Source organism: Primulina tabacum, chromosome 14 (assembly GCF_025594145.1).
Source record: "Primulina tabacum isolate GXHZ01 chromosome 14, ASM2559414v2, whole genome shotgun sequence".
Classification (NCBI taxonomy): domain Eukaryota; kingdom Viridiplantae; phylum Streptophyta; class Magnoliopsida; order Lamiales; family Gesneriaceae; genus Primulina; species Primulina tabacum.
The window spans coordinates 24,481,389-24,500,368 of NC_134563.1; the positions used below are offsets into that span (position 1 = coordinate 24,481,389).

Here is an 18,980-nt window from a genome sequence, read left to right on the forward strand (position 1 = left end):
TTAAATTCCCATATGTTATTGATTGTATCATACTGGGTTTATACTCACCGGCACATCGGCTTCCTCTTGTTTTCATGTGCTTGACGGTAGGTGAGGCGAGGCTTGGGATGCCAGAGTGCAGCTCCAGGCGAGGAGATACGAGTTAGATGGGATTCTCGGGTCTTGGGAGCTATTTGATGATGTTTGGATTACTTTGGTTTACTACTTTATTTTGGCATGTTAAAATTTATATTTCAAACATTTGTGACCTTTAAATTATTTTGACGATGTTTACGTCGGTTTGTAAACCATACATTATATGTTTTACTCAATCGTTGGGTTTGTTATATTTATAATTATTAGTATTAGATATCAGACCCGGGGCCCCACATTAGGTGGTATCAGAGCGTAAGATATTTGGGAACAGGGTAGATCGAGTCAGTTCGAATTGCTTGATCATGTGATATATTTGCTAGCATTTTCACTGTGCCGTAACATGAAATACATGATCATAATTGAGATATTATATTTTTGAGCTTTATTCGATATTTTTGAGATTATTGAGTCTCGAGAGTCAGAGTTGATTGATACAAGATTGAGATGATTGTGATATTGTGATTTTATCTGTGTTTGATCTATTTTATATCAGACATGGCTACTCGAGGTAAAGGTCGTGGTAGACCTAGACAGAACATACCAGTGGCACAAGATCAGGGCAGTGCTTCTCATACTCAGATGGATATAACTCCGACTCCGATGGAGATACTGTTAGCCAGATTTCAGTCTTTGCACCCACCGATGTTGAAGGGTACCGAGAATGCATTAGAGTGTGAGAACTGGTTGGAGAATATGGATCAGTTATTTGAATCTCTTGAGTATCCAGATAATCGTAGAATCAAGTTAGTTGTTCTTCAGTTATTGGATGTTGCTAAGAGTTGGTGGATCATGACCAAGAAAGCTTTAGAGGGTCGAGGTACGATTGTTACCTGGGATATTTTTAAATCTGAATTTTATCAGCGTTTCTTTCCTACATCTTACAGGAAATAAAGGGGAGCCGAGTTTGCAAATTTAAAGCAGGAAAATCTGAATATTGAGGACTATGTTTCTAAGTTCTCAAATTTACTGAGATTTGCACCTCATGTAGCTTCCGATGAAGAATCTAAGGCCGATCACTTCTTAAATGGTGTTAACCCTGATATCTTTACCTTGGTTAATAGTGGAAGGCCAAATACTTTTGCTGAGGCTCTTGATCGAGCCAAGGGAGCTGAAACATAAATCATTAGACAGAGAGGTTCTCAATATACGCAACGACCCCAACAACCACAGTTCCAACAGCAATTCAGACAGGGAAATAGTAACGGTAACAGTGGCAACATAAGAGAGCAGTTTAGGGCTAGAGGCAAGCAATTTAAGAGGCATGGCAATAATTTTTTGAGTTCTAGTGGATCGAGACAGTCTGGTTCAGTTCAGAGTACTGGTTATTCAGGTCTGACTTGTGGTCAGTGTGGTGGTAGACATGATACCGATCAGTGTAGAGGAGTCTCAGGAGCTTGCCACTTGTGTAACCAGGTGGGACACTATGCTCGAGTGTGTCCTAACCGTGGCAGTGATATATCTCAGAGTGGGGGATCATCGAGACAGACACCTCACCAGAACCGCCATACCCCTACAGTTCATTCCTATCAACAGTCAAACCGGTTAGATCAGAACAAATAGAGTGGTAGCCACAGGGTAGGACAGCCACCTAGACAGCAGGCTCGAGTTTTTGCACTCACTGAGGATGAGGCACGTAATGCTCCAGATAATGTCATTTCAGGTAATTGTTTTCTTTCAGGTTATCCTGCTTATGTTTTGATGGATACTGGTGCATCACATACTTTCATAGCTGAGCACTTTCTCACATTGCATTCGTTGCATTCTATACTATTATCATCTACATTATCTATTTCTACTCTGGTGGGCAAAGTGATGAGGTCAGCTGAAATGATAAGTGATTGTGAATTTCATTATGAGAATAATGTCATTGAGCTTGATTGCATTGTGTTGGAGATGTCTGATTTTGACTGCATAGTTGGTATTGACATGTTGACAAGATACAGGGCTACTGTAGATTGTTTTCAGAAGATTGTTAAGTTTATGCCTGATATGACATATCACTGGACGTTTTATGGTAAGGGTTCTCGAGCTAAGATTCCTTTGATATCTGTTTTGTCCATGAATCGTTTGTTGCAGAAATGAGCAGAATGTGTCTTGGTTTATGCAATTGATATTTCAAGGTCAGTACCTAAATTGGCAGATATTCCAATTGTTAATGAATTTTCAGATGTATTTCCAGATGAAATTCCAGGATTTTCTCCCGTTCGAGAGATTGAGTTCAACATTGAGTTGATGCCAGGTACACAGCTTATTTCTAGAGCTCCTTATAGGATGGCGCCAATTGAACTGAAGGAACTAAAGGAACAACTTGAGGATCTATTGGCTAAAGGATATATAAGACCAAGTGTTTCACCTTGGGGTGCTCCGGTTTTATTCGTGAAGAAGAAAGATGGGTCTATGAGGCTTTGTGTTGATTATAGAAACTTGAATAAAGCCACAGTAAAGAATAAGTATCCTTTGCCAAGGATTGATGATCTTTTTGACCAGTTGCAGGGTTTTCAGTATATTCTAAAATTGACTTAAGATCCAGATATCATCAGTTAAGAGTTAGAGAGGCAGATGTGCCTAAGACTGCTTTTCGTACCAGGTATGGGCATTTTGAATTTTTGGTTATGCCTTTTGGGTTGACCAATTCGCCTGCAGTATTTATGGATTTAATGAACCGTGTGTTTCAACGGTATATAGATCAATTTGTTGTGATCTTCATTGATGATATTCTTATTTATTCAAAATCTGAAATTGAGCATGTCGAACACTTGAGAGCTGTATTGCAGATTTTGAGAACTGAAAAGTTGTATGCTAAATTATCCAAAAGCGAGTTTTGGTTGGATAGAGTTGTTTTCCTTGGACATGGGATTTCGAGTGCTGGTATATCAGTTGATCCGAGTAAAGTTGAGGCAGTCATCAATTGGTCTAGACCGACATCAGTTCCTGAGGTACGTAGTTTTATGGCTTTGGCAGGCTATTATCGCAGATTTATTGAAGGATTCTCACAGATTGCGAGGCCAATTACCCAGCTGACACAAAAGAATGTACCATTTATTTGGTCCCCGGCATGTGAGGCTAGTTTTGTTGAACTTAAGCAGAGATTGACTAGTGCTCCAGTTCTGACTATCCCATTAGGTGTAGGAGGATTTACAGTGCACACTGATGCTTCACATCAAGGGCTGGGTTGTGTATTAATGCAGCATGGCCGTGTGGTTGCCTATGCTTCACGACAGTTGAAGCCACATGAGTCTAAATACCCAGTGCATGACTTGGAACTAGCAACAGTGGTTTTTGCCTTAAAGATTTGGCGTCACTACTTGTATGGAGAGAAATTTGAGATATTCATTGATCATAAGAGTTTGAAATACCTATTTTCACAAGCAGAGCTGAACATGAGACAGAGGCGTTGGTTAGACTTGTTGAAAGACTATGATTGCGAAATAAAATATTATCCAGAAAAGTCTAATGCAGCAGCCGATGCTTTGAGCAGAAAAGTATGCAATATGTCATTGATCACTAGCAGTGTATCTAATTTAGAAGAAGAATGTTGTTTTTCTGGTTTGGATTTTGTGGTAGATACTCAATCTATAAGAGTATTTATGATTCAGGCAGAGCCCGAGTTGTTAGTAAAAATTAAAGAGGCCCAAAAGTTTGATCAAATCATTCAGAAATCAGTTGAACTCGTCAAATCAGGACATCGATTAGAATTTCAGGTCAATAATGAGGGTATTTTTTTGTGAATGATCGTATTGTAGTTCCTAATATTTCAGAATTGAGGATAAAGATTTTGCGTGATGCTCATTGCAGTAAGTTCAGTGTACACCCTGGAAGTAAAAAGATGTACCATGACCTGAAGAATCAATTTTGGTGGAAAAGAATGAAATCTGACATAGAAAAATTTGTATCTCGTTGTTTGAATTGTCAACAAGTGAAAGCAAAAAGAAAGCGACCAAGAGGTCTTTTGGATAGCCTTAAGGTTCCAGAATGGAAGTGGGACCATATCACCATGGACTTTGTCACAAAATTGCCGAGGTCGTCGAGGAGTTGCGATGCAATTTGGGTCATCGTTGACAGATTAACCAAGTCTTCATGTTTCATTCCTTATCGGATGAAATATAGGCATGATCAGATGGCCAGATTGTACATCAGAGAAGTTTTGAGATCCCATGGTGTACCTAATTCCATTGTATCAGATCGTGATCCCAGATTTTCTTCTCATTTTGGCAGAGTTTACAAGAGGCCCTTGGTACTCGTTTGCATTTGAGTACAGCATATCATCCTCATACAGAAGGACAGTCAGAACGTACTATTCAGACATTAGAAGATATGCTGAGAGCTGTAGTGATGGATTTTGGTATTGGTTGGCAGGATTCGTTACCACTTGTCGAGTTCTCTTATAACAACAGTTATCAAGTGAGCATTGGAATGTCACCATTTGAAGCACTATCTGGTAGAAAGTTTCGATCTCCTCTGTATTGGGACGATTTATCTGAAGCACCAATTGTAGGACCTGATATGATAAGAGATATGACAGAGAAGGTGAAACTGATTCAAAGTCGTATGCGAGCTGCTCAAGATAGGCAGGCTAAGTATGTGAACATCAGGATACGATCATTGATTTTTGAGAAAGGTGATAGATTTTTTCTAAAAATATCTCCTTTCCGTGGTACAGTTAGATTTGGAAAGAAGGAAAAATTATCACCGAGATTTGTAGGTCCGTATGAGATTTTCGAACGTGTTGGTGATTTGGCTTATAGATTAGCTCTTCCTCCTGCATTATCAGGTGTTCATGATGTTTTTCATGTGTCTATGTTGAGGAATATCATCCAGATCCTTCTCATGTACTTCCACCTGACGAGGTTGAGTTAGATCAGACTTTGAGCTATATTGAGAGACCGATTCAGATTCTAGACAGAAAAGATAAGCAACTCAAAAATAAATTGATACCGTTGATTAAATTACAGTGTAACAGACATGGTGTCGAGGAGGCAACTTGGGAATTAGAAGACAAAATGAGACAGAAATATCCAGAGTTATTCAAATGAAGTATGCTTCTATTTTCGATCTTACTTTCAGTATTGATCATTATATCGTAGACTTGAAATTGATGATTTGATTTCGAGGACGAAATCTATTTTTAGAGGGGAGGAATTTTAATGCCCGAATTTAAAAAAATATATTTAAAAAAAAATTACTGTTCACAGTTACTATTTAAGCGTTGTGGCGCTAGAGCTACGAAAATTTGGCGCTGAGGCGCGAAAAAATGGTGCTGCGGCGCTACAGATGCGAAAATTGATTTTTTAAGCTCACTTTGACTTCCACAACTCATTCTCAATCATTTCCTTTCTCCTCCACGCAAATCCTCATCCATCTCCTTCCATTTTCTACATTTCCTTTTCAATCTATGGGAGATTTGTTCAAGAAAATTATGAAATGAAGTTAAATTTGTGATCCTCTCGTCACGGGCTTCACGAGGATGTAAGTATTTCCCATTTTTATTCAAGTTTGGAAATGAGTTGAAGTTTAGAATTGATATTTGAGTTGATATTTGAGATATTAAGATGTGGAAGATGTTTTATTTCAGTTAAATTGAATTTAAAATGGATATGAGCATGGTTTCTTGTTTCTCTGCAAGATCAATTTTTATGCCGACTGTATTTCGGGTATATGGGACGGTTCTAGTTGGATTTTGATGTTATGATGTTCATCAAACTTGTAGAGCATCAAGTTAGCTTTGATTTGGTTCAAGAATCACTCCATTCCATGAATAATTGAAAGAGATATGCTATATTTACTAAACCTGGTCTAGAATCCCGAGTTTGTGTACATGTCTTCTGTTTATTCGAATTATGGGATTTATTGGTTGGGATTCTGAATTTGATGTTCAAATGCAAGTTATAAAACATTGTCTTTTCCTCGAAATGATACCAAATTGGCTTGATTCCATTGAGTATTGAGGGAGTTGTGCTCTAAGTACTAAACTGTGCCGGATTTGTACGAATGCAGAATTTCGAAAATTATGTTGTATGTTTCAGATTATGAACGGCTGAGTAAATGACTTTATTTGACAAAAGTTTATGAAGAAGAATTGTTGGGCTTTGATTTTCTTACATATCCAATTTTCGGATCTTGATTTGAAAAAGTATTGAATTAATTATGAATTTTGTACAGAAATTGCTCTGTTTTGATAAATGACCCGATTTCTTGAGTTATAATAGAATTTAGAGGTTCAAGACTTCTCAACTACACATTTCGATCTCTTTTTGGTAATATTTTAAAGATATGTTACGGTCAGTAACATACGAGGTAAAAGTATCATTTTTATTTTAAATTGAAAATTCTATGGCTTGATAAATTACTTGTGATTTGATGATGATTGTTGTCTTGAGATGAGTTTACTGTGATATTGAGATGATGATATTGATTTGCATCATTACATTGCATATTGAGCCACTTGTCGATTCAGATTTGATATGGCGGAGGTCGCCTTGATTTATTGATTTGTTGGACGTATGGGGCTATAGTTGAGTTAGCATAGGGTATGCGGAGGTCGCTGTTATGGCCTGAACACTCTCTATAGGCGCACCATAGTCCCGGGATTGTAGAACACAGCACCCCACCCCGAGCGGATGATTCGGTGGATGTTGTTGGGTGATTCTATTTCCTTGGGTACCCTATGACAAGATGATTCACTTGATCTTGAGATTTATTGATAGCCCACAGCTTCTGATCATGCATTGCATTATATTGCATCTTTAAGAATGTATATGAACTATTTTGAAAATTAAATTCTCATATGTTATTGATTTTATCATACTGGGTTTATACTCACGGCACGTCGACTACCTCTTGTTTTCATGTGCTTGATGGTAGGTGAGGCGAGGCTTGGGATGCCAGAGTGCAGCTCCAGGCAAGAAGATACGAGTTAGAGTGGGATTCTCGGGTCTTAGGAGCTATTTGATGATGCTTGGATTACTTTGGTTCACTACTTTATTTTGGCATGTTAAAATTTATATTTCAAACATTTGTGACCTTTAAATTATTTGGACAATGTTTATGTCGGTTTGTGAACCATATATTATGTGTTTTACTCAATCGTTGGGTTTGTTATATTTATAATTATTAGTATTAGATATCAGACCCGGGGCCCCACAAGCTATAAGAAAACAAATCTAGTACATTTTAAAGAAAAACAAGTTAGAGACATTTCAAGACCCGAGGTTCATGTTGTCCTTTTGGAAGAGTTTGCATTCTGCATGGGGACAAAGTTGTTATTCAGTACAACATTCCATCCTCAGATAGATGGCCATTCCGAGAGGGTGATACAGATTTTAGACCTACTGCGTGGATGTGTGATCGATTTCCGTGGGAATTGGAAATCGAAGTTACCTCTAGTGGAGTTCACCTACAACAAAATTTTCAGTCATCTATAGATATGGCTCCGTACGAGGCAATATATGGAAGGAATTGCAGATCACCTATTCATTGGGATAAAGTAAGCGAGAGATCAGAACTTGGTCCAGAGATTATTTAGTATAATGTAGACGTAGTAGTTAAAATCCGGGACAAGATGGAGACTACTCAGATTCGCCATAACAACTACGCTGACAAGAGAAGGGACCTTGAATTTGTCGTAGGATACCACGTCTTCGTAAAAATTAACACCTATTAATGGTGCTATGAGATTTGAGAAGAAAGGCAAGTTGAGTTCGAGATTCATAGGACTATTTCGAGATCCTTGTGAAAGTGGGAACACTAGCCTATCAAGTAGCACTATCGCTGAATCTGGCAGGTATTCACAATGTGTTCAACATTTCTATACTAAGGAAGTACATCTATCTTTCAGACGAATATAGATGTTGAACCGGGAAAGGAGACTGAGGACGATTAAGGTGTAAAATTTTAAATTTATATTTTTATTTAAGCCGAGAAATTAGGTAGTTTAAAATATTTTTAAATTTTAGCATTTAAAAGCTAAATTTAATTTATCGAGTGATATAGAGACGTTAAAAATTTTAATTAGAAAAATTTGAAAATAAGAGATTTAAATACTTCTACTCGAAATATAATATTTTAATTTATATCATAATTAATTTAATTAGATGATATTTAACTTATAGGTAAAATTTGAAATTGTAAAAACTTTACAATTTGTCGAATTTTAAAACTTGGAGAGCTAAATTAGTAATTAAAAATTTGATTATTAACCTAAAACTCTAATTAATATTTTATTTAAATATAAGGTAGATTCCAACTCTAAAACCTTCAATCACCCGCGCGCACACACATCACACTCAAAGCACACACTACTTTCACACACTTGGTCGTGAGTTTCCAACCTAAGGGCTTGAATTTTTTTGAATTCAACAGCAATTTAAGGCGATAGTCACACAAGGTTACTTGATAAATTTAGTCACTTTTCAAGCCTAAAACACATCAAACCGTCTCTGTTCTTCCCCGCGATCGTTTTTCGATATTTCGTGTGTTTTAACACAAAGGCATGTTTAAACATTTTTTTTATGCATTGATCATGTTATATATTGTATTTTGGTACAAAATATGCACGAAAACACATTGGTTTGATTATATGTTTTCTAGAACATTATTAAAAATTGTTTCGATACATATTATGCATGAACTTCAATGATTTTCTTTAGTTTGGATCGTTGGCTTCGTTGGACAGTGCCTAGGGCTTGCTGATACGTATGGGAATTTTAAAGGGTGTGTTTAGATGTCATAATATGGTCCGGGATGGGCCGATAGGCCGTTGGTGCAACAAGGAACGAAACAAGCACAACCACACGCATTAGGGGAGAGCCGCAGGTTTCACATCGTGTTTGGTTGAAGGTTGGAGCAGGGCTCGTGGCTAGGGTCTAGATAAGGTTTTAGAATCCAGAGGTAAGCCTGGAATGGGTCGGTTATGGTCTGGTTGGAAGAGTTGCTGGAGCCTTGAGTTACAAGCTTGCGCTCATGAGGGTGTTCAAAACTTAGGGCTGTGGGTTTGTGTTGTTTAAGGGGATGTGGTGCGTTATGGGCAGGAACGGGCTTAACCAGAATCTTAATTATGTCTAAGGGTCGAGTATAGGGCTTGGTTCGAGCTTGGTTCGAGTAAGAATCGATATGAAGTCGTACGGAACGCATAAGTGTCATATCGTCACTTTTGGGGCAGCATGTGTTTTATGTTTGTTGTGCATGGTTCGGGGCTGGTTTAGAGCCTTGGGCGGTAGGTTAGGATGTATTTATGTGTGAGTTGAGTCCCGAGTTGATTGGTACGTCTTTAAGTTGTTTTATTTAATTTGGGAGTCGTATGTGTCCGAAAGCGTATTAAGGTCTGTTTTGGGTATAAATTTTAGTATGTTGGGGCAGCATGTCCGAGGACGATCCAACGAGGTTCACGATGTTCGTAAGTATATATGACGTGCAAAATAATTATTTTTTAGTTATGTGATTTGTCTTATGGCCAAATTATGTTACGGGTTTGGAAGCCGGAGAACGTGTCTGGGGACCTCTCCAACCTCTTCGGAGGAATTAAGTTATGTTAGGGAGTGGACATCCAGTCCAAGAGCTGTGATGATCCCTACAGGCCCAGTACTGTGGTTTAGTTTGATCAAACGATTTATGTTATGGGCCACTTGCATTGAACATATTTATGTTTATATTATGTTATGTACAAGTTATATTTAAATTCCACGAATTTTTATTATATACTACTTGTTATTCACGGTGTACGCATGCTGAGTCATTAGACTTGATGGATGCAGATGATTCAGTTGAGCAGACGGGAGACGGTGACCAGTGACCGAGCTCGAACTAGCTGCAATGCAAATCCGTGGACCTTGTAAGTTCACGAGAGTTTTAATTATACACGTTTTAAACTATTTACTCTGATTTACTTTATTGCACTAGTTTTGATGACTAATAAGTTGGAGTTTATAGACTTTTTCAAATTATAGTGGATGTTTTTAAATTTGGTTTTTATAGTTGTGATATTTAAAATGATGAAATTTTAATATTAATTTTATTTTTAATATACGTAGTGACCGTGATTTTATTTTAAGAGATATACTTTTAATACATTAATTAATAAAAAATTTTAAATTTTTTAAGCAAATATTAAAATATTAATATTTTAATATACGGTTGTCATAGCTAGGAACCTCATTTTCGAATATTCCTATTATATGGGGAAGTATTCAGATTTCCTCCCTAGCATGCAGTTACTCTTCAGCTAGGAGCCAATTAGAAATTACCAACACTAGTGACCATACAAGCTGACTCTGCATCAGATCTCCCTAGCATGCATTTATCCTTTTCATGATATTTAGTGAACAAAAGAAATGCTTAGAGTAACTCTCCGGAATTTACGGATTCCTCGGCGGGTAACATCCGTCACGATTAAGGTTATAATAAATGCAAAGCTAAGCAAGCTGTAAGCAGAACCAAAACTTTAGGGTGCACATAATATGTGAGGCTCTGGGCCGAAGAGGGCTGGGGGTGATCGTCGATGTCATTAGGTTACACGGACAATGAGCGGCTCCTGGAAGCCTTCTAGGCAAAGGGAACATGAATGAATCGATCTTACACCGGAAGGAGAGGGATTCCAAAACTGTTCAAGTATGGAACTATACGGTTGAGGAAGGTTTAAAAGATTTGATATGTACTACTCATATCAAGAAGGTGCATTGATGTGATCTCGCTGAAATGGATGAGCCGGGTAAGGGGCTCCAATGGATCAAACCAGTAATTTTTAGTGTTTGGGAGTTTGAGTGAAGATAATGGCTGTAACAACACCTACAAACAAGAAAGGAACTCGTGGATGGGCACCGGAGGAGTGTCCGACATAGCCACTCCGATACTTAAGTTAGCGGGTTGAGGATGAACACACGAAAATATATGAGAGAATATATGTAAATGCTTGAGAGTTCAAGAATTCAGATTCATTAAATGAGAAGTACACCTGCTATTTATAGTAGAAAATGAGGTAGGTACCTCGATTCCAGTGCCACCTAATAAGTATGGCTAGGCGGTTGCCCATACTATAGCTTCTGATGACTTCTAGGACACTCCAAACCCAAGTGGTTCTGATAGATTAGACGGTCTGTATCAATCATACTCGAGTGTGGTGCAATTCTTGAGGTGGCCCGAGTGGTAAGGTATCCGGGCATTTGTTTGAGGGCCTGGGCTATTGGGTGATCACCCGAGAAGAGAATAAGTGCCCGGGTCTTACGGAAAGTGTCCGTACTATTGGCTCTGATCTGGGCTATCCGAGCAATAAGCCGGGTTAATGATAACCCGGATCCTTATGGGGGTATCACCACCCATCTCTAAAATAGTCGGGCTAGAGTCTTGCTCGCTGTCCTGATCAGTCATACTTGTACTTTGTACCGTTTGTTGGCTCCGGTTATCCTGATTATTCGTGAGCCTTTCATGCATTGCACATTAAATTTTATTATATGATTATGCATGATTTATGATTATTGTTGCAATTGTTGAACCGTTTTCATACCAGAATCCTAACCTCAGTTGTTTTCTGGGGGGGCTGCTGTGGTTGCTATTGGGCACCATGGTAGATCTCCTGAGTCATTTTGCAACATCAGGCCGAAGTTCCGCCAGTGGAGCTCAGGATTGAGGTTGAATTGCTTGGTTCTGTTCGGTGAAGTCTCCCAGTTAGTTTATATATATGTCTTGAGTTTGTTTTGGTCTTGTATTGTAGTTTATTTTCCGGGGAGATGCCCCGTGTATCTGTAGTGATATTTGGTTGTTTTGTGATGTTCTGAGTCGACTCTGTGATTCTTATGATCTGGTAAGATTTAATTTCTGTTTAGTCCTGGCCAGTGTGGCTATAGGTTGTTGACTTCGGTTTTTGTTTTAATGATTCTAGTTGGAGTATAATTTGATATAAAATGCTGCTTGAGTTTTCGATATGTCCTACTTACGGGGACGTCATGCCGAAATTTTTCTATGCCCTGAGGTCCATTTTAAAGCATTTTAAACCTTTTTTCGCAGCAGCTTTAAATCAAACCATTATTGTTTGATCATTAATTGTTATTAGAGTAAATTTGCCTCACATCTTTGTATCAGAGCATAAACTGGGATTCGCTCGAACTAGAGTCTAGGACACTTGAGTCTTGGCATTAAAATGGTTGTTGCGCCTGTATATGCTACTTGATAACATACTTATGTGATTATATCTTTTGTTTACTTCCATTCTAATTGTTTTGGTGTTTTATCGTATATAATGGAGGGAAGTGTGGAAATTCCTGTTGATGAGATTCCTATAGCTCGAGATCGAGGTCGTGGACGTGGTAGACCTCGTGTCCATGTTGTTGATTACACTTTTGTTGAGCAAGCTCCTGATCAGCTATAGCAGTTTAGGATGGATGAGTTAGTTGCCCGTTTCCACTTTATGCATTCACCTAGATTCAGTGGTTCTGAGGGAGCTAAGAAAGCAGAACCGTGGATTTCTGAGATTGAGGAATTGTTTGATTTGATTGAGTTTCCTTCAGAGTGTCGATTGAGATTAGCGTTGCATCAGTTGAAAGATCGTGCCGAAATTTGGTGGTCTACTACTTTGATGACCTTAGATGCTCAGAAGATCGTTCCATCATGGGATATATTTAAACTGAAGTTTAAGGAAAGTTATTGTCCTCCATCATTTTATAGTTCTCAGGCTTCGGAGTTTCATAACTTTAAATAGGGCGATATGTCAGTTGCGGAGTATGTTGATACTTTTTATGCTATGCTAAGATATGCTCCTCATGTGGTTACAAGTCAGGCTGCGGTTGTTGAAAGTTTCATTGAAGGATTGAACAATCATCTATATCCATTTGTTTCTACCGGTAAGCCACTGAATTATCTTCAAGCAGTGGAAATAGCAAAACGGGCTGAAGCTAGTCTTAAGAGAAGTGGCAATCGAGTGCCTACCCAACATCATCAGTCGGGGAGGCAACAGTTCAATCAATTTGGTTTTGCATCTCTTCGTCAACGTGGGAAGCAATTTAAGAAGTCTGGTTATAGTTCTTCGAGTTCAGGGAACCGTGGTGGATATCGTTATAGTGGACCTTACTGTGATCAATGTGGGGGCAAGCATTCCATCAATCACTGTGTAGGAGCTCAAGGGGTTTGCGATGTTTGTGGTCGGCTGGGTCATTTTGCTAGAGTTTGTCCGAGTAAGACGGGAAAATCAGACCAGGCAGGTAGTGGAGCTCAAAGTAATAGATTCCCAGCAGCGTCCCAGTCTTCTCACCAGCCTAGTTGCCCTTCCTATCAGACCAGAGGGCAAGATGGTCAACAGAATCAGTCACCTGTTCGTATATTTGCCTTGATTGAGGATGAGGCTCAGGCAGCTCCAGGTACTGTCATTACCGGTAACTGTACTTTATGTGGTTTTATTGAACGAGTGTTATTTGATACCGGAGCATCTCATTCCTTTGTTTCTCATGCATTCGTCGTTTCGCATGATCTTCCACCACTAGTATGAATTCCAATCTATCTGTTGATACTTCGATGGGCAAAATGATTATCACCGATAATATAGTGTTCAATGCGGTTTTGTTTCACGATGAAAATATTCTATATCTGAATCTCATAGTCCTACCTATGCATGACTTTGATTATATCATTGGTATGGATGTTTTGACTGCAAATTGTGCCACTGTTGACTGTAATCGAGGAATAATTCGTTTCAGGCCTAGCTTTGCTCCTAAATGGAATTTCTGTGGCCGTGGTTCTCAAGCCAAGAATCCTCTAGTTTCTCTCATTGAGATGAATCAATTGTTAGATTCTGGTCATGAAAGTTTTCTGATTTATGCTGTTTATCTATCATAAGATGAGCGACGGATTTCATATATTCCTGTAGTCTGTGAGTTTCCTAATGTGTTTCCAGAAGAGCTTCCTGGTTTTCAACCAGAACGAAAAGTTGAGTTCAGTATCGAATTAACGCCAGGAAGTGAAACCATATCTCGAGCACCATATTGGTTAGCTCCTGTTGATCTTAAAGAACTGAAAGAACAATTACAGGATTTGTTAAGTAAAGGTTATATTCGTCCGAGTACTTCACCGTGGGGTGAACCGATTCTTTTTGTCAAGAAGAAAGATGGAACGATGCGGATTTGTATTGATTATCGGCAACTGAATAAGTCTACTGTCAAGAATAAATATCCACTCCCTAGGATTGATGACTTATTTGATCAGTTGCAAGGTACTTCGATGTATTCTAAGTTTGATCTCCGTTCTGGGTACCATCAAGTGCGAGTTAGACAAGAAGATGTGCCGAAAACAGATTTTCGCACGAGATACGTACACTTTGAATTTTTGGTTATGCCTTTTGGTTTGACCAATGCTTCCGCCGTGTTTATGGACTTGATGAATCGAGTATTTCGTAAATATCTCGATCGTTTTGTGATTGTATTCATCGATGATATTCTTGTTTATTCCACGTCCGAGGAAGAGCATGTTAAACACTTGAGATAGTTCTTCGAATTCTTCAAAAAAGCTCATTGTACTCGATATTGTATCCACCCAGGAAGCAGAAAAATGTATCATATTCTACGGCCTCAGTTTTGGTGGAAGAATATGAAAAAGGATGTGGCTGAGTTTGAGTCTCGTTGTATGATCTGTCAGCAAGTCAAAGGAGACCGAATGAGACCTGGAGGATTATTTCATAGTCTTGAGGTTTCTCAGTGGAACTGGAAGCACGTGGCTATGGATTTTGTCGTGCATTTGCCACGTACTTCTCGCCATTTCGATTCCATTTAGGTGATTGTAGACAGATTATCTAAATCGACACACTTTATTCCATATGAGACGACGTATGCGTACAAGAAGATGGCTTGTCTGTATATTGAAAATGTTGTGAGACTTCATGGAATTCAAGTTTCAATAGTCTCAGATCGTGACCCTCGTTTCACATCAAAATTTTGGACTTGTTTCCAAAAAAAAAAAAAGACTTGCAATGAGTACTGCTTACCATCCTCAGAAAAATGGTCAGACAAAGCGTACGATCCAGACGCTCGAGGACCTGCTTCGAGCAGTGGTTATGGATTTCAAAGATAGTTGGCAAGAAACTTTACCCCTAGTAGAATTTTTATATAACAACAGTTTTCAGGTGACTATTGGTATGGCTTATTTTGAAGCTTTGTACGACACACGATGTCGTTCACCTCTTTTTGGGATGAATTTGGTGAGAAGCAATTGACTGGACCTGACATTGTTCAGGAAATGCATGATAAAGTCCAGTTGATTCGTCAGAGAATGAAAGCTGCCCAAGATCGGCAAGCTAGTTATGCTAACAAACGTCGTCGACCTCTAGAATTTCAAGTCGGAGATTTTGTACTTCTGAGGATCTCTCCGTTTAGAGGTGTTGTTCGTTTTGGCATGAAAGGTAAGTTGTCACCTCGTTTCATTGGTCCCTACTAGATTGTTGAGCGTATTGGGACTTGCGCTTATCGTTTGGATTTGCCCCAGTCATTGTCTGGCATCCACGATGTTTTCCATGTTTCTATGTTGCGTAAGTATGAGCCTGGTCCATCTCATGTGATTCTGCCTGATGAGGGTCTTGGATCGTAAAGATAAAGTGTTACGCAATAAAGTTATTCCACTTGTACGTGTTCAGTGGTCGAGGCATGGTGTAGAATAATCAATGTGGGAAACAGAAGAAAAGATGAGAGCATCTTATCCATATCTGTTTGATTCTTAGTAATGTATTGTTGGTTTCGTATCGTGTGTAAGATCTATGTGTGTAAACAGAAATTTCGAGGACGAAATTTGTTTTAAGGGGTCGAGAAATATAAGGCCCTATAATAAATTGTCCGGTAATTTGGCATAATTAGAATAATTATTGAGTTGTAAATTAAAATAATTATTTATGTCAAATAAATTCAAGAAGTGTGTTAAAAATATGTATTTTAGAATATCGGAGAATTTAACAATATAAAATACATATAGAGTTTAAATAACACACGAGAGCAAAATAAATTCAAAAACTGGATCAAATGAGCTTGAGTTATTAATTTTAATAACTAATTTATATTATACTCATGCGTACATATTTTGTTAGCAAAGGGAGAAAGAATCAGAAACCCCAATCTCCATTCCCGTAACTCTCACCCCAACCCATCTCCTTTCCTTGCAACCCGTCGGCTTCCTTGCTCCAGCTAGCTGCAGCTGCGCCGCCTGAATTTCTCCAGCCAATCACCGTGAAATACAGCTGAAGACATAGCAGATACGAGCAACCATAATAGAAGGAGATCGAAGCAGATTGAAGCCAAGCGAGTGCTCCGTTCGTGAGCCGTTCTCGCCCGGGTTCTTGTCCGATTTTGGTGAGTATTTGTATCATTTTCTTGGTCGATTAATGTCTTTTTGGTGAGGATTTGTTAGCAGCGTTCTTCCCCTGTTTTCCAGTCATCTGCAGCAGAGCTTTAAGGTATTTTAGGCGAGCTTCGTTCAGCTTCACCTTGAGTCCGCTAGCAACGAGAGTAATCTTCGAATCTTGTGTTTTTCGGGTCCTGAAATTCCAGCTTTTTCTTCTGATTTCAGGTTTATGTGTGTTATGCACTAAGAATCTAGACTTGAGGTTCAAATAGAACTTGTAGATCTTTTGTTAGTTTTCTAGAGCCGCTGGAATCATCAAATTTCGATTAGAAACGGATTTGATATGATTTTTCTACAAAAATGTGTCAAAACTGAATTCTGCAATTGAGCTGCGTAGAATACCTACTGTAATTTGGGATTATGACCTTCGTGCAGTCGGATTCTGGATTTTTGGTTAAAATAAAAGTTGTAGAGCTATGTTTTTTCTTCGAAATGAGACTTGAATCGTTAATTTCCATTAAGAATTGAGAGAGTTATGCTCGTTTTACTGAAACTACTCAGTATTAGAGTTCTGTCCGCGAAATGTGTGAGTAGTAGCGTGTTCTTGTTAATTTTGGGATTAAACTACTCAGATTTTAGAAATGGTTTCTTCTAGAAAAACTTAGATATTTAAGTTGTCTTTCATTTCCATTTGGTGGATATTCATTTGGGTAAAAAATGAATTAGATATGAATTTTATGGTCATAAGTGCCGAATCTGAAACTGTAACAGAATTCATTTTTCTAGATTTCTGGTTGTGAATGTTTATCCATGTCAAGATGATTGAATTTCTTGTTGACATCTTCTGATGAAATATGGGTTTTTATGTTAGGATTCCAACCACGTATGATAAGTGTATTTTGGTTAAGTTTTGTCCTTAAAACTTAGCATAAGTACAAGCTGAAATTTGGAAATATTTTTTTTGAATTGGAAATTTACTCGACTTGTTATATTATCTTATTGTTAGGCCGAGGAGATCAAAGTTGAGCTTCTTGTCGTTATCAGTCGGTATAGGTATGTTACAGCTCGATAACATACGAAGGTAAAACATAAATTATGTTTAATTGTCATTCTGTGTTGCACCGATGGTGTTTATGATTTGTTGACTGTTGAAAGTTGTTAAATGTCTTCGTTGTGATATATGTTTAGTATTGTGACATATTATTGGCATTTAGCATAGGACATACTGTTATGACATTCATGTTGAGCCCTATCGTTCTTGTTAGCCCGTTGTTGATATCCATTGTTATCTGGCACTGTTGTTTATCTCGGGGTCATAGCGTGGCTGACAGGCCTATACAGGTGAGACTGTAGATGTGATTGGACAATCCCATGGTTAGTGCAGCCTTCTGAGGTGAGCGCTGGGATTGTGTCATCTAGTTCGTTCTGTTGTGCCATCCTGTTATATTGTATCAGCTGTATGGAGGCCAAGTCATGGGTGTTATTCAGCACAGCTTGGCATACCTCGCATACTTGGCAGGGCGGTTTAGCTGCATGACGATGTAGCTCCCCTGAGTTGTTTCTCAAGCATTATTCCAGTTGTTATCGTACCGTTTGTTAGCTCCTGTTATCCCGATTATTCGTGAGTCTTTCATGCATTGCACATTACATTTTATTATATGATTATGCATGATTTATGATTATTGTTGTTATTGTTGAACCGTTTTCATACCAGAATCATAACCTCAGTTGTTTTCTGGTGGGGGGGGGGGGGGGGGGGGGCTGCTGTGGTTGCTATTGGGCACCCTGGTAGATCTCCCGAGTCGTTTTACAGCATCAAGCCGAGGTTCCGCCAGTGGAGCTCAGGATTGAGGTTGGATTGCTTGGTTCTGTTCAGTGGAGTCTCCCAGTTAGTTTATATGTATGTCTTGAGTTTGTTTTGGTATTTTATTGTAGTTTATTTACCGGGGAGATGCCCAGTGTATCTGTAGTGATATTTGGTTGTTTTGTGATGTTCTGAGTCGACTCTGTGATTCTTATGATCTGGTAAGTTTTAATTTCTGTTTAGTCCTGGACAGTGTGGCTATAGGTTGTTGACTTCGATTTTTGTTTTAATGACTCTAGTTGGCGTATAATTTGATATAAACTGCTGCTTGAGTTTTCGGGATGTCCTACTTACGGGGAGGTCATGCCGAAATTTTTCTAGGCCCCGAGGTCCGTTTTAAAGCACTTTAAACTTTTTCCGCTGCAGCTTTAAATCAAACCATTATTGTTTGATCATTAATTGTTATTAGAGTAAATGGGCCTCACATACCCATTAGCCTAGGACCCTGTTGGACCAGCCTGGCTTGCCCTTAGCCCAGCTGCACCCCTCTCCCGAAGCTCAGCAGTGCACCACGCATGGGGGAGAGTCCCACTTCACGTGGACTCTTTTCCCAGCCCCAAGCTCGAACCCTAGCCAACCTAGGACCCTACATAGCCTTCGAACCTGACCCTGGCCAAGCCCCCAACCAGCCCCGGCCACCCCCGTGACCCTATGCAAAGTGATCGAGCCACTTGAATATTGC

General features: G+C 38.9%; 1 long non-coding RNA gene across 1 annotated transcript; it reads left to right on the plus strand.

Annotated features, from left to right (window-relative positions):
* Positions 1–16,194: 16,194 nt before the first annotated feature.
* LOC142525575 (uncharacterized) lies at positions 16,195–18,122 on the plus strand. Its single transcript, XR_012815100.1, has 3 exons — positions 16,195–16,442; positions 16,525–16,598; positions 17,441–18,122. It is a non-coding gene; the product is annotated as an uncharacterized LOC142525575 (long non-coding RNA).
* Positions 18,123–18,980: the final 858 nt, after the last annotated feature.